Consider the following 14,860-nt stretch of genomic DNA (forward strand, 5'->3'; position numbering starts at 1 on the left):
AATGTTGAAAGGTATCTTGTAATCTTGATTGAAGATTGACAAATTCTATGTATTTTAATTTACCGGGAACTCTGGCTGGTTTATAACACTAATCTTTTCAAATACAGACGATATCCTTCATTCAAATCATCACATCAATCGATGGCCTCGGCCTTGCTTTCCCTCACATCCCCTTAATTACTTTTTTTATAAACATGGCAAGCATCCATGCTCCTATCTAGAATATGATTGCATGAGTGGGTAGACTTGTTTTTTTGCATGTTTCAAGCTCACATGTTTAAAGTTTTATTTATTCTTTTTAAGTGTGCAATGGAAAAAAGGTTATTGACTTACACGTTTTCAAATATTCAGACGACAAACGGATACCAAAAGAGTTCCATCAAATCAATTTTAGTCATGTTTTTTTGTTTGAGAACGCATCTGTGTTGCCAACTCTCTCTATGAAGATGCTATGTAATTGGAACTCAATAAGTTGGTTATAAAAGAATTCGTTACTAGACTAATCATCTTTGGAAGAGAATATAAGTGTGTAGAAATGTAATGTAATGGGCTACCTTGGCATTTCCTTTTTTTGTTTTGGTTTTTAGTTCAATTTTAGTGATAACTTTGACATAATCCTTTTTTTATTATTGGTAATCGATATAGTGCTGGTTGTCTTTTTGTTGCAAGTGCAACGCACTTAGGAAATGTATTTTATTAAAATATTTACATTTTTTCCATTTAGTTTTGAACATTTTTAAAAATAAATATTTAGAATAATTAATATTAATATTATGTGCTCTTTCTATAATAATATTTAAGGAGAAAGGTTATTGTTTATAATAAAAATGGCCAAATTGAGTAAAGAGATATAACCTCCCCGAATGAATTGACATCAAATTTAGTTGCTATTGAAAATCTAATATTAAGAAAGCATTATCTAAAAATGGAGCATCTTTCCTAGATTTCCCAAAACTTAAAAATAATATCAAGCCATTCACATAACATATTTATTTCTCTTTGTGCATCGTAATCCATAAGTTTTGTTATATATTTTCACAAGAAAAAGTATTTGAAACATGGAATTATAGATATACTACAACATTTTGCAAGGCACATTATTTATTACTTGACTAATTCAATTTCTACCAATTCCACATTTTGGGTACCCAAATTTTGTTTCATATTGTCCATAATGAGTAAAAAATCTAAACTCCCCAAATGAATCGACATCAAATTTAGTTGCTATTGAAAATCTAACATTACCAAGGTATTATCTAAAAATGAAGCATCTTTCCTTGATTTCCCGAAACTTAAAAACCATATCCAATCAATTCACATAACATCTTTATTTATATTTTGTGCATGGTAATCCATAAGTTGTGCTATGTATTTTCACGTGAAAAATCATTTGAAACATGTAATTATAGATATATGACAACATCTTGCAAGGCATTATTTGTTACCAATTCAATTTCTATTAATTCCACATTCTGAGCCTGCATACTTAGAACTAGACAACTACAAAGACATCCTTAAAACAATACCTAAAATGGTAACAAAGGAGGAAAATGCAGCCCTGACTAAGCCAGTGGAGAAAGAGGAACTACAAAGAGCCATTTAGAGCATGCATCCAAGCAAAGCACCGAGACTTGATGGATTTTACATAGCCTTCTACTGCACATACTGGGAGTTCATCGAAAAATATTAACTCAAGGTGATGCAATGGAGCCAAATCAAGTGTAAAATTGGAGTTAATACCAATTCCACCCTTCTTGCCATGATACCTAAAGAATCTAGGCCTTCTTCCCTCAATTGTTTTTGCCCCATCTCTTTATGTAATTCCTCATAAAACGTCATAACCAAGATCCTTGTAAATCATCTAAATATTATCCTCCCCAAGTTGATTTCTTAAAACCAAGGTGGGTTCATAAAAAACAAGTAGATAGTGGATAATATTCTCTTAGTGCAGGAAGCCATCCAGTCTAGTATTTCCCAATATGAGCAAGGTTTAATCCTCATGCTTGATATGACCAATGCCTTTGATATGGTTAGAAACTCTTTCCTCTTTGCTTTCATGAAGAAATTTAATTTTTTTAGGGAAATCATTGACTTCATCAAGGCCTGCTCCGTAAGCAATGGATAGCTCCCCTGGTAAATGGAAGGCCAAGGGAATTTTTTCAGAGCTCTGGGGGAATTACAAAAGGAAGTCTAATCTCCCCATTCCTCTACATCATTATGGCATAATCTCTTAGTAGGAAGCTAGAGCATGAGGGGAAAAGCTCAGAACTTATCACAAGAGTTTAGTACAACAGACGAAAAGAGAGCATGAACCACTCCTGACTCACTAATGATATCGTGCTTATAGAAGGAGCATCCCCCATAGTGGCAAGAAGATTTATGTCCACCATGAACCAATTCTTCGAGGCATTAGGAGGACTTCCCAATAATCTTAAGAGTTGCATAAATGGATGGAATACCTCCCCTTGAACTCTTCAACACATCTCTCAGATATTTGGAGTGCCCTGCAAAATGGAGTGGAGTCACTTCAAATACCTAGGTATGCTTATCTCAAAGAAAACGCTGACAAAAATAAAACGACAAGAATGGGGAATGTATTGGTTCAATCTAGTAGGTAGATTCATTCTATTCAATTTTGTTCTATTAGCTCTCCTCATGTACCAATTTGCAATCTTGCAAGCCCCAGCTGGCATCCAAAAGAAAATAGAGATCACCATTAGGAAATTCCGATGGTAGGGAGGCAAGACAAAAATAAAAAAATTCAGTATTCTTAGCTGGAAAAAAGTGATAGCACCATATGAAAGGAGGAATAGCCATTAAACATCCTAGACTGATGAATTTATCTATGGGGGCGCAAGTAACTTGGAGACTAATAACAAAAGGACCATCATGGTGGAAAAAGTCTTAGAAAAGAAATACATGAGTTCCAATCAATAAAAACTCCTACAAGCCCAAATCCCTTCCATAACCTGTTCTCAAATCAAGAAATTATGCAAAAAAACCCTTCCCCTCATTCAAGCCCACATTTCCAAAATTCTAGGGGGAGGACAAGGTATCAATCTTTGGGATTAAAGCATCATGGCAAGCCCAAGCTCTCCACCCCTGAAATCCAACATCTCAAGAACTGGCTTGTAGGAAAGGGCATTATTGAATTGGATCAACTCTCATATTAGCTCCAAAATGACAGCTCTTGGAAAGGCTGGAAACCTTTCACCATTCCAATAGATTTTCAACATCAATGGCGACTCCTCCTTCAACACCTAAAAGGTACAATGTTACCTATTTTAACCACTAGGATAGTTTTAAATGGAACTTAACAGGAGGGATATGAACGGTTAAGAGTGCCGACAAATATCTCCAACAAGACCAATAGGCACAACCCCCATGGCCATATCAAAAATTGGTCTAAATCTAAAAGTCTTCCCAAAATAAATCTCTTAATTTGGACCCTCCTTAGAGGGAATATCTTAACTGCCGACGACCTCAAAAAACGCAACATTTAGGGGCCATCCATCTATTCACTATGTCTGAATGTAAAGGAGACCATCGAACACGTGTTTCTTTCATGTTCATTCTCCCAAAAATTTTGGAAAGTCATGTATCATCCTCTACCTATTCAAGTAGATTTTGAGAGGAATATAATTGATTATTTCACCCAATGGAATTTGAGCTACCCCTACTCCCTAAAAAATAACATGATAAAGCACTTTTGGATCAATATTCCTGCAAATTTATGCTGAAAGATCTAGTTAGATCAAAACAAATATATATTCCAAAACAAAAAGGCCCTACAAAGGAGGATTACAACCAAAGCATCATGCCTCCTAACAAAAACAATCCTCTTCAAAGGTAACAATAGGTTTGACCAACAATGACTGCAAGTGGAAGAAGCACTATGGTTTAATTTTGTTATGGATAAAACTCCTCACAACACTCTGAACACATGAAAAGCCTACCCACTCTAACCAACTGGAATATCAAACTAAAGGATAGGGAGTTCACATATTTCTTAAAGGAACAAGGGCAACCCTTGCTCTTCAGCCTCCAAACACAATCCAAGAAGAGCAAGAGTAGGGGGGGTCCTATTTAATCCTAAAGGGAAATAAGTTTCTTCCTATGAATGTGGACTAGATAGTGATTTGAATAATAAAGCTGAAGCATACGGGCTCCTCTTGGGTGCCAAAATTGTCTGCGATATCTGCCTCAAGTCCCCCATTGTGATAAGTGAATCAACTTTACTCATTAACCAAATGATCAAGGGGATTGGAGCCCATAATGGTGATCTCAGTTAAATCGTGATCTGAATGCAACATCACTTGAATTATCTCAAGAAGGCCTCCTTCCACGTCCTCAGGGAGAACAATGCCCAAGCCTATCTACAAGAAAACTTTGCCTATCAGTGCCCTTAGGGCTAGGTCAAAGTCAATGCAAAGGTCATTGTCCTGCATATCCCTTGATACAATCTCTATCACACATAATCATGACGACTAGAATACTTCTTTAAGAAAACATACCAATTGGCAGTCAATCATGACAACCAAGACAGGTTCATACCCTCTCAAGCAAACCAAAGTAGGGACGTAGAGCCTACGTAAAGGTCTTAATTGAGCCTTCCAATTGAGAGGGAGAGTGAAGGGATTATTAAAGTTCCGCCCCAAAAATCTACTTGATAGTGTGAAGCACTTCCTAAAAGACAACTCAACTGAAAAATGAACTAAACAACGTGCTCTAGTAATTGCCAAGGAGGCTCTATGAAAGACTAGACTTGACTCTCCCATATCAAGTGTAGAAAATGAAGCCACTGAGACAACCACAAATAAGGGAGAGTGAGGAAAATGAACCGGGAAAACAAGTGATGTAACTTCCCCCTCAAAACCAACGTGTTGCTCCAAAAGAGAATGGAGCAACTCGAGTCCATAAATGGAAAAAATATCCCTAAATATGCCCAGGTATATCAAACTACCTAGCCCCATCATGTCCTAGAATGTTTGTATGGTTTTCTTAACAATGACAATGAGGGAGTATCATTCATCCTTCTTAGTGTTTATAATTGTAAAGAAGTTTCTAAATTATATATTTTTTAACACGAACTTTAAATAATTTGACAATTTGGTCAATATATAATTTACCACAAGAACAAAAAATCGTTTATTATTAACAATTCTAAATAACGTATAAATAATTTATATAACTTTAATGTTTTTTTGGACTGAAATATTTAAACTAATGATTTTAATTTATAATCCATTTTATTAAATTAATTTTGAAATGTTTAAAAATAATAAATTATTATTAAAATCTAATTAAATTACTTTTTAATTGTTTAAAAATAATAAATTATTATTAGAATCTTATTTACATTTAAAAGGTGGGTTGATCTTAATGGAAAAGTAATATTTTAATTTGTAGTAATTAAAAGTTTTTATGGTTTAGTTTTTTTAATGGCGTAATTGAATTTATAGACGAAAAGACATTTCCACATCATTTTTTATGGTTAATTTTAACCAAAATCCAACAACTATTTTTCAAACTTTGAGTTTAATTTGTAGAATTCAAGTGCCGCTGCTGAATCTATTTATGCATCCAAAAATGTATTTTAAGTAATAAAAAATCACAATCTTGCTTGAAATTGTAAACCAAATTACCATGAAAAAATATTTTTTCTTCTATAAATTATATTAAACCGTTTTATATATGTATTTTTTTGTCAATTTTGATTGACATTTGGTAGAGATTTATTGGAATTACAATTTTGAGATAGGAAATCTATATAATTTGAGTGTTCTACAAAGTCTTTTAAAGTTCCTATTTATAAGCAATAAGAAAGTAAGTCTCATCACCAACTTTGAAGTCTAAAATTTTGGTGTTTGGGATCCATTTGCAAGTAATCCCACCCATATTCATAGCTAACTTTTTAACAATTAGTGGTTTTGTGGCTTTTTTTATTAGTAATATATTAAAAAAAATTGTATATTTTTTATAATTTTTAATCCACAAATAATATATTTTGATAATATATTGTTTTATAGTGATTTCTAATAATACATTTTATATTTTATTTTATGTTTTTTAAAAATTCAAATTATTTTTTGATTAAGTAGTTAGTTTTTTGACTTATTTGTTTAATATTGACTTTTTATCTGAAGAAATTTTCCAATCATTATAAATTACAGAAATTTGAATTCAAAAATATTAAATCAATTTATACATTCAAAATATATTTTAAATAACAAAACAAACCACAATTTCTTCAATTTTTCAAAAAACAAATTAATAAATTTTATTTTTATTTTTAATAATAAAAAATGCATATAAAAATAAATATCCAAATAATACAAAATGTAATCACTATTATCTTAAAAACAAAAAAATACATATAAAAATAAAAGAATATATTATTAATAAAAAATATATTTTTAAATTGAAAAAAATCAAAGAAAATGAATATAAAAATAAAAGAATATATTATTAATAAAAAGAGACTTTTGAAAAAGAGTGAAAATTTGACAGAATGCACTGGACGTAAGATGAGGACGACGACACAAACATAACATTTGCCAAAATTGATTCTAGTGGACCACCGCTGAAGCAGCCGCGCGTCAATTCTCATTGCACTTGTCTATAACGCGACTTTTTGAAAGCAGCCGCGCGTGAATTCTCATTGCACTTGTCTATAACGCGACTTTTTGAAAGCCTTTCCGGCAGGTTTTTCCGGTCGAAATCCGGCAGGAATTTATTGGAATCGCAAGTTTGATAGCTAGTTTCTGCACAATGAAAGCGTCCCAGGGGTTTTCGAGGGTGCCGAATCCAAATATGCAGTTAAAAAACCATTTTAACTGCAAGAAATCAAGATTTAACCTCAATTTCTTCCGCCGGATTCCGTCACCGGAATCTCCGAAAAGTCGCATTATAGACAACTCCATTCTCATTTTAACTTCCCATCCTCATCCTTATCTTATTAGTCCGTCGGATAGGCAGTGAGGAGGGACTCTTGCAATCGGTTTGTGTTGAAATTTGAGGCACTGTTTTGATAAATAATATTTTTAATAATATATTTTTGTTAAGTTTATGAGGCTTTTTGTTTAGCTTATTAAATATTGAAAACATTCGTTGTTAATCAATCGAAAAATCAGAGGTTTTATTTGGCTTTTTTCGGAGGCCAAGAGGTTTATAAGTTGTTTAAAAAGCATATGAATAAGAGAATTCCGGTCATTCTTGCTTAATGTTAACGTTGTTGTTGCATTAGTTTGTTAAAATTAAATGGCAGTAAATACAAGCAGTGGAGGGCAATCCAGATCTTCTAAGCCCTTGTTCTACTAAGTGGCTTCCTGTTTGCTTTAGAAAACCCTATATCGCAGTTTTGGAGTCGGGCTTCATTCTAGTTTTGTAGTTTTGTAGATGTTTTGTAGATTTTACAAACAATGGTTGAACGCTGAGTCCTTTCATCATTGAAGCCCAAGTCATTTCACAAACATATGGTCGAATAATGAATGCTTATGATCCTGTAGTTCGACTTCCATCTTGCAGTTTGGTATAGCTCTACCAAGACAATTAGTTAGAATTGAGTAAACTTTTGTTAAAATTTGAATAAACTTTTGCAAACCTTTTGATAATTCACTATTGTAGTATTGTGCTAGTTTTATGGTTGAAAAGCCATAAAAATATTCCGTAAAATGCACGAATCTCTCCCTCTCATGTGCTCCAAGTCCCCTTTCAAGGCGGTTCTGTTTGAGCATAATCAATATCCCACTTTTCTTCCTACTAATCATCATTTTATTGGTTTTTTTTTTTTTAACACATGGTGAATCGGTAACTATCAAGTTTAATCCACGGGAGACCCAGTGTCAAACCTCATAGCTGCCACTATAACACCAAGAGCATAACCAACCACCTACAAGTCGGGTATACTAATAACCTATGATTTTAGCAAGAGCAGACCTGCTGGGGAGGGGGTCCGCTCCTCTAGCCGCCACCACAGCAGGTCAATGTACTCAATGAGATTTGAACTTTGGTCTTCCCGAGCTTCGCCCATGTGAGTTACCGTCAAACCACACATCACTGTACTTATCATCCCATCAGTTTTGAACCAACCGGTGCTCTTTCACATAATGGATCAGTGAGGAAACGATTAGATGTACCACTACGGCTACGGAGGAAAGGGAAGAAAAATAACGCTGAACCGGGAAGAACCGGGAAGATTTCACCAAGGCGGCTACTTTCACCTCTCTTTTTCTAGCTTCAAATCAACCCCATGCTACACCATCTGGTGCCCAAATCCTTCCGCGGCTTGCATCAGAATCATGCTTTTCATCTATCTGTGTCACGATAACCCTTTCTCGAATTTCTATCTGTTAATTAGGGAGCAACACAATGCCAAACAATAGACCCAACACATAGAATTGCAGAGAAATAAATGGTTAGGGGGGTGCGACCTTAAGCTACTATACCTTGTTGCTGCTCGTTTACCATCAACACATACCTTAATGCTCATTTACCATCATTAACAACCACTCTAATATTTATAACAACATTTTTACCATAAAATAATTAATACCTAAAAGCAAAAATAATAGATATTTATAACTTGATAATGCTTCTAGTCTCTATTACTTGTTTCAAAAAACATCTTTCTCAATATCCGAAAAATAATAGAAATTTATAACTTGATAATGTTTCTAGTGTATTACTTTTTCAAAAAAGATATCTTTTTCAATAGTGTATTACTTTTTCAAAAAACATATCTTTTTCAATATCCTCGCCACGTCTTATCTTTGGCTTCGCGTACACCTATTTCATTAATTTTTCATTATTTATTTATTGTGTATTTCATAAAACCAACCACCAAAACCAGGGGGTCCACCATTTAACTATATTCGCCTACACATGTCTCATTATCTTTGTTTTATTATTTTTTTTCCACACAAAACAACCAAAACCAGACTATCTACCATTTAACTATGACCAACGTGGTTTTGTTTCAAAGAACGTCGACATATTTCCACCATTGAACTACGATCAACGTGGTTTTCATTCTGGGAATGTGAACACATTTCTTTATTTTTTTTTTGCCAGTGCTTGTCCAGCCAACTTTCTTTGACGGTATATCGGAAGTGTCGTTAAACTTTCATTCATTCACTCTCCTCTGATAGATATCAGAGCGAACAACAAAGCAAGATTAATGGATTTATACAGTGCAAGTTGCTGCCACGATTCAAATGAGAGATCTTCAAAAATACTTCACGTTCTAATGTTTCCATGGCTGGCTCGCGGCCATCTTTCTACATACGCAGAGCTAGCCAAAGGACTCGCAGAACGCGGCATCAAAGTCTCCTTTCTCACAACTCCTCTCAATGTTCCCAAGATAGAGCCGCTTTTCATCGTCACAAATCGAAACGCGCGGGGCAAAGTTGAGATGGTGGAACTGCCATTGCCAGCGGTGGAAGGATTGCCTCCCGGGATCGAGTGCACGTCCGACACTCCGGCCCATCTATGGCTTCTCTTACTCCGCGCCGTGCACCTCTTAGAGAAGCCATTCGAAAACCTACTGCGCCGCCTTTCTCCAGATGTGGTAGTCTTCGACTTGGTTCAATACTGGACTCCTCGAGTGGCAACCAAGCTCGGCATACCCACCGTCTTCTTCATTATCTTCGGTGCGGCGTATTCGAGTTATCAGCTCTCACCGCTTAACGCCGAATATGGAGAACACGTCACTGCAGACGACCTGATGATTCCTCCGCCGGGCTACCCCTCATCCACCATCTCATGGCGGCGGTTTGAAGCGCAGTTTACGCTCAAGATATTTCACATGAGAGACGACACCGATGGTTTGAGAGGTATAGATCGGATAGTCGCATGTATCAATGGCTGTCAGGCTATTGCAGTAAAATCGTGCTACGAGTTTGAAGGGAAGTTCATCGACTATTTCCAGCGGGTCACCGGGAAACCGGTCATTCCCGTAGGTACGCTTCTGCAATCAAATGCCGGGCCTCTGGACTCCGAGTGCTTGAAATGGCTTGGAAGGAAGGCCGCTTCTTCCGTTGTGTATGCTTCCTTCGGCACCGAATGTTTTCTTTCGAGTGAAGAGATCCGAGAGGTGGCTATGGGATTGGAAGCGAGTGGGCATCCATTTATTTTAGTATTGCATTTTGCCCGCGGCCATGCCGACGGCTCGACTTCATTGCCCGAGGATTTTGGAGAACGGATCGGGGACAGAGGGTTGGTATTGACTGACTGGGCGCCACAGAAAGAGATTTTATCACATTCTTCAACCGGCGCTTTTCTGACGCATTGTGGTTGGAGCTCTGTCATGGAGGGAATGAGCGTGGGATTGCCTCTCATCGCTCTGCCGATGCAATGGGATCAGGGGTTGAATGCCAGATTGATTGTCACTGAATTGAAAGTGGGTGTGGTGGTCGCTAGAGGGGCCGACGGCGGAGCCAGCAGGTAGGACATTTGCAGAGGTGTGAGGGCAGTAATGGCGCCGGAAGAGGGGAAGGAGGTGAGGCAGAGGGCATGGCAGATGGGAGATGTGTTCAGAAAGATGATATTGAATAGGGAAAGCTGTAAAGGATCTGAAGAGCGATATGTTGATAAATTCGCTCAGCAGCTTCTTGCACTGGCCACGGCAACGAGCGGACATGGTTGCCATTGAATGGAATCCAGGAGCAGATATGTGTGTACTCTTTTTTAATAACTATATTCAGGAGCCGATATGCATGTACTCTTTTTTAATAACTATAACTGGGGATAATTTTTATTTGAAATTCCTGCGTTTGATTGCTATATCGCGTTAAATCGAATTTTGTTGGATTTTTTTTCGTGCTATCGGCTGATTTGGAATTTGAAATAAATTGTAAGTGAGTTGTGTGTAAGGAATCTGGATAACTAGGCGGTGGCAATTTGCCTAAAAATGATTCACTGGTTTTGAAAAAATTGATTGATTGATTTTAAATAAATGATAATCAGATATACTGACAAAAAAACAAGAGACACTCCACCAACCTAACCCAAAAATATTGTAAAATAATACTAATTATGCATACGTATTCGTTTTATTTAGATTTTTCGTGCGACATATGGGGTCGACAGTCGGCGGTGGAATCCGTCGACGACCATCCATCGCAGTTCCACCAACTGGACCTCCCCCACCCAGATGTGATTTGCCCAAAAGAAGGGTCACTGGTGGCTTCATCTTCAGCGAAGTTGTCAGAAAATGAGATTTTGATTTGTCGGTTGGATGGCAACAGCTACCTGCCTGCCATAGATGCCTTATGGACTTCGATAAAATAATCCAATTTCTAGAACATATTTTTTTTTTTAAGTTTCGGAGTTGGTGACCTTATGGACTTCGATAAAATAATCCAATTTCTGGAACATATATTATTTTTTAAATTTCGGAGTTGGTGAAGGAGATTTACATTTTATTGATTATATTTAAAAAGGTCATATATATAAATAGAAACTTTTAAAAGGCTTTTTAGAACACTCAAATTATATAGATTTCTTAATTCAAAATTGTAATTTCAAAAATCTCCACCAAATGATAATCAAAATTTATTCAAAAAATACACATATAAAAGGGTTTAATAACTTTATAGAAGAAAAAGTATCTTTTCAGGATAATCTAGTTTACAATTTCAAGCAACAATTTCAAGCACGATTGTGATTTTGTATTATTTAAAATACATTTTTGGATGCATAAACAAATTCAGCAAAGGCACTTAAATTCTACAAATCAAACAACTTAAACTCAAAATTTGAAAAATATATGTTGGATTTTGATTAAAATTAATCATAAAAAATGCTCTAAAAAGGCCATTTGGTCTATAAATTCAATTATGCCATTAAAAAACCAAAACATAAAAAATTTAAATTACTACAAATTAAAATATTACTTTTCACTCTTAGCCCACTTTTTAAATGTAAATAAAATTCTAATAATAGTTTATTATTTTTAAACATTTCAAAAATCAATTTAATAAAACAGATTATAATTAAATTTATAAATTAAAATTATTATTTTAAATATTTTAGTCCAAACAAACATTAAAGTTATATAAATTATTTATACATTATTTAAAATTGTTAATAATAAACGATTCTTGTGGTAAATTATATATTGATCAAATTGTCAAATTATTTAAAGTTCATGTTAAAAAAAATAAAGTCAAAAACTTCCTTACAATTATAAACACTAAGAAGGATGCATGATACTCCCTCATTGTCATTGTTAAGAAAACCATACAAACATTCTAGGACATAATGAGGCTAGGTAGTTTGATATACCTGGCATATTTAGAGATATTTTTTCCATTTATGGACTAGAGTTGCTCCATCCTCTTTTGGAGCAACACGTTGGTTTTGAGTGGGGAAGTTACATCACTTGCTTTCCCAGTTCATTTTCCTCACTCTCCTTTATTTGTGGTTGTCTCAGTGGCTTCATTTTCTACACTTGAAATGGGAGAGTCAAGTCTAGTCTTTCATAAAACCTCCTTGGCAATTACTAGAGCGATTTTCTACACTTGATATAAGAGAGTGAAGTCTAGTATTTTGTAGAGCCTCCTTGGCAATTACTAGAGCCGGTTGCTTAGTTCATTTTTCAGTTGAGTTGTCTTGAGCCGGTTGCTTAGTTCATTTTTCAGTTGAGTTGTCTTTTAGGTAGTGCTTCACACTATCAAGTAGATTTTTGGGGCGGAACTTTAATAATCCCTTCACTCTCCCTCTCAATTGGAAGGCTCAATTAAAACCTTTAAGTAGGCTCTCCGTCCCTACTTTGGTTTGCTTGAGAAGGTATGAACCTGTCTTGGTTGCCAATTGGTATGTTTTCTGAAAGAAGTATTTGAAGGTATTATCTAAAAATAGAACATGTTTCCTACATTTCCCAAAACTTATAAACCATATATTTTGCGCTTATTATTTGGGTTGTTTTAATATTTTTTCTTTGGAGATTAAACAGTGTATCGAATATCTTGAATCTGGAATGTTATCTTGTAATCTTGATTGAAGATTGACAAATTTTATGTATTTTAATTTACTGGGAACTTTAGCTGGTTTATAACACTAATCTTTTCAAATATAAACGATATCCTTCATTCAGATTATCACATCAATCAATGACCTTGGCCTTGCTTTCCCTCACATCACTAATCTTTTCAAATATAAACGATATCCTTCATTCAAATCATCACATCAATCAATGGCCTTGGCCTTGCTTTCCCTCACATCACTAATCTTTTCAAATATAAACGATATCCTTCATTCAAATCATCACATCAATCCGGCCTTGGCCTTGCTTTCCCTCACATCCCTTGAATTACTTTTTTTATAAACATGGCAAGCGTCAACAAGAATGTTCCTTCGAGTTATTGCAATGGCGCCTATCTAGAACATGATTGCATGAGTGGGTAGACTTGTTTTTTGCATGTTTCAAACTCTCTTTTTTTGGGTCGTAAAAGCAATCTCGGGACAAGGATCAAACCATCAAAAAGAGTTTAAAGTTTTAAGTGTCCAATGGAAAAAGGGTTATTTACTTACAGGTTTTCAAATATTCGTAGCTCATTTGTCCAATGGATGAACAATCACATTCACGACAAACTGATACCAAACGAGTTCCATCAAATCAATTTTAGTCATGTTTTTTTTTGAGAACGCATCTGTGTTGCTAACTCTCTTTGTGAAGATGCCATGTAATTGGAACTCAATAAGCTGGTTATAAAAGAATTCGTTACCACACGAATCATCTTTGGAAGAGAATGTAAGTTTGTAGAAACATCTTTGGAAGAGAATGTAAGTTTGTAGAAATGTAATGTAATGGGCCACCATGGCCTTTACTTTTTTTTGTTTTTTAGTTCAATTTTATTGATAACTTTGACATAATTCCTTTTTTGGATAATCGATATAGTGCCTGTTGTTTTCTTGTTGCAAGTGCAACGCACTTAAGAAATGTATTTTATTTTAAATTAAAATATTGAGTACATTTTTTCCATTTAGTTTTGAACATTTTTAAAAATAAATATTTAGAATAATTGATATCAATATTATGTGCTCTTTTTATAATAATATTTAAGGAGAAAGGTTATTGTTTATGATAAAAATGGTTAAATTGAGTAAAGAGATATAACCTCCCCTAATGAATTGACATCAAATTTAGTTGCTATTGAAAATCTAACATTAAGAGGGCATTATCTAAAAATGGAGCATCTTTTCTGGATTTCCTAAAACTTAAAAATAATATCCAAGCCATTCACATAACATATTTATTTCTCTTTGTGCATCGTAATCCATAAGTTTTGTTATATATTTTCACAAGAAAAAATATTTGAAACATGGAATTATAGATATATGACAACATCTTGCAAGGCACATTATTTATTACTTGACCAATTCAATTTCTACCAATTCCACATTTTGGGTACCCAAATTTTGTTTCATATTGTCCATAACGAGTAAAAAATCTAAACTCCCCAAATGAATCGACATCAAATTTAGTTGCTATTGAAAATCTAACATTACTAGGGTATTATCTAAAAATGAAGCATCTTTCCTTGATTTCCCGATACTTAAAAACCATATCCAAGCAATTCACACAACATCTTTATTTATATTTTGTGCATGGTAATCCATAAGTTGTGCTATGTATTTTCATGTGAAAAATCATTTGAAACATGTAATTATAGATATATGACAACATCTTGCAAGGCATTATTTGTTACTTGACCAATTCAAATTCTACTAATTCCACATTCTGGGCTTGCATACTTAGAACTAGACAACTACAAAGACATTCTTAGAGCAATACCTAAAATGGTAACAAAGGAGGAAAATGCAGCCTTGAGTAAGCTAGTGGACAAAGAGGAACTAC

At 34.7% G+C, this 14,860-nt stretch overlaps 1 pseudogene; it reads left to right on the top strand.

Moving 5' to 3' along the window:
- The first annotated feature begins 9,050 nt into the window (after window positions 1-9,050).
- Window positions 9,051-10,763, top strand: LOC149138266 (UDP-glucosyltransferase 29-like; annotated as a pseudogene).
- Window positions 10,764-14,860: the final 4,097 nt, after the last annotated feature.

This window comes from Pinus tabuliformis, chromosome X (genome assembly GCF_031772625.1).
Source record: "Pinus tabuliformis cultivar Carrire ecotype Pingquan chromosome X, CPIR1, whole genome shotgun sequence".
NCBI lineage: Eukaryota > Viridiplantae > Streptophyta > Pinopsida > Pinales > Pinaceae > Pinus > Pinus tabuliformis.